Source organism: Punctularia strigosozonata (assembly GCF_000264995.1).
Source record: "Punctularia strigosozonata HHB-11173 SS5 unplaced genomic scaffold PUNSTscaffold_1, whole genome shotgun sequence".
Lineage (NCBI taxonomy): Eukaryota > Fungi > Basidiomycota > Agaricomycetes > Corticiales > Punctulariaceae > Punctularia > Punctularia strigosozonata.
Window position 1 is genome coordinate 535,966 of NW_006767433.1, and position 2,685 is coordinate 538,650.

Genomic DNA, 2,685 nt, shown 5'->3' on the forward strand with positions numbered 1-2,685 from the left:
TATACTCTGCGATGATGTATTGTGTAGCAATAACAATTGTGTGCATTTGCTTTCATACTCTGCGTGCGCCGATTGTAAGGGAAAAGGAAAACCAAGCCAAGTCTTTTGGATGTGTGACTCTGGAGTGTCGTATCATTTCACAAATGATATAAACGACTTCATTGAGTATAAGCCATTCGATGTGCCGGTAAGGCTATCAACGGCAAATAACCACACCAACATGATTGGCGAAGGGACTGTAATCCTGAAAACCAAGAAGGATACCGTACAGATTACCGGAGTAAAGCTTGTGCCTGACATTAATATGCGGCTGCTTTCTCTTGGCCAGTTTCTGCAGAGCGACATGACTGCACTCTGCAATTCAGAGGCAGTAAGAGTGTTAACTGAACAAGGAGAACCGTTTTTAACGTTCACTCCTCGTGTATCGGGTGATACCATCTATGGTGTCCAGACCCTCCCCGACAAAGAAATAGAGGTTGTCGACATGGTCTATGCTCTGGATTACCAGACATGGCACCATCGTTTTGCTCATCCTTCAAAGGATGTGCTTCGACATGCTCGGAAACACATCTCCGGGTTTACACCCGTTGAGATACCCACCGAGGAACATATATGCCGAGGTTGCGCGCAAGGCAAGATGCCTTTGCGACCCTTTCCTACTCACCCTGTTCGCGCTGAAAGAGCGTTTGAACTTATCCACTCTGACATCAAGTCATTCCCAATCGAGTCGTATCACAAGCACAAATATGTGATAACGTTCTTGGATGACTACACTTCGTTTGCTTGGATAGTTTGCCTGCGCACAAAAGATGCGGCACTACCAGCAATTAAACACTTCATGGCAATGGTCAAGAACCAGTTCAGTTCGACCGTTGAGAAGTGGATGTCGGATGCAGGGGGAGAGTATAAGTCCAAAGCCTTGGACGACTACTTTAAAAGTAACGGCATTAAAGTTCTTCAGAGCGCACCCCACACGCCACAGCAGAATGGTCGTGCTGAGCGGTATACGCGCACTTTCATGGATAAGGCTGAGTCGATGCGCTTTGACGCTTGCTTGCCTGAATCCTGGTGGAATTTTGCTGTCGAGCATGCAACGCATGTATATAACAGAACTCCGATTGTGCGCCTAAACTGGAAAACGCCATATGAGTTTCTGTATGGTAGACCACCGCGAGTCGATCACTTGCGAGTGTTTGGATGTGGTGCATATGTTCACCTCCCCGCCAACGTTCGAAAGAACAAGATGTCACCTAAGTCTGAACTTATGATATATATCGGTGTTGCGGATGGTATGGAAACGAACTTCAAGTTCATGCGCCTACCCAACAATGTGATATTCACATCTGCCCATGCGTTGTTTGACGAGACTCTGTTCCCTAAGTGTGCGAAGCAAAAACAAACGAAAAATACGCGTATTGGAGGTCCGCGATCCAAAGACACCAACCACCCATTGGGTCAACCACCCATTCCTTGGGACGACGATGACGAAATTCCGTCGGCTCCTGTTCCCACTACAACTCCTGAAAAGGGGAAAGGCAAGGCGCCAGACGTGGCACCTGAGCTTCCTTCGACGCCCAAAAGAGAGCGGTCAAGGACTCCTAGCCCAGTACCGCCTGAACAACCATGGCAATCTCCAAGGAGATCCGGTCGTCTCAGGAAAGTACCGAAGCGAGAGGGCAATATATACGGTGAAAGGAAACATCCTGTTTCCCAATACAAGCAGATTGAGCGTGAACGCGCCTGGAAAGACTTAGTAGAGGGTGGATCCTCACCAGGCAAAGGCAAAGCGTCACACAAGGTCTCTCGGAAGCAAATAATAGAGAGCGAATTATCGCCTCCAGAGGACGAACCGGCTCCTGTGCCTAGTTTGCCACCTCAGACTCCGAGAAAAAGCGACGACCCGTCTGCACCAGAAACACCATTCACTGGCTATCGCGAAAGCGCCAGTAAAGCCCCATCCTCGGAATCTGATTCTGAAGGAGATGCTCGGTTAGCAAAATTATGCCAGGAGGGGGGAGTACAGTTCGTCGAAGCGTTGCTTTTGCGCGCATATCCACTATTCGGCGGAAATCCCAACCAGTCCAATGTAAAAGAATGGACATATCGCGATATTCAGCGGCTTAAACCTGCTGAGCAAAAGGAATGGCGTGCTGCATGCCGTGATGAGCTTGAAGCTCTCCGGAAGCGCAAGGTCTATGACCTGGTTGATCGCCCGCGAGACCGAAAGGTCATTAAAAACCGATGGGTCTTCGACATCAAATCTGATGGTCGAAAAAAGGCCAGGCTTGTAGCCAAAGGTTTCTCCCAGGTTGAAGGAATCGACTTCAATGAAGTCTTCTCACCTGTAGTTCGTTTTGAGACAGTGCGAATGATGTTTGCACTATGCGCACTTGAAAACTGGCAAATTCATGCCGTTGATGTGCGAAATGCCTATTTATATGGCAATCTCGACGAAGAAATATATATGGAGCAACCTGAAGGCTTTAAAGAGCCAGGGCGCGAAAACATGGTTTTCCAGCTTCGCCGCGCGCTCTACGGACTTAAACAGGCAGGGTTAGCTTGGTGGAAAGCCCTCGACCGGTCCATGGCCGACCTAGGCTTTAAACGCCTTGTGTCAGACGCTGGTATATTCGTCTACAACAAAGATGGCAATTTCTGCATTGCCGTAGTCTATGTTGACGATGC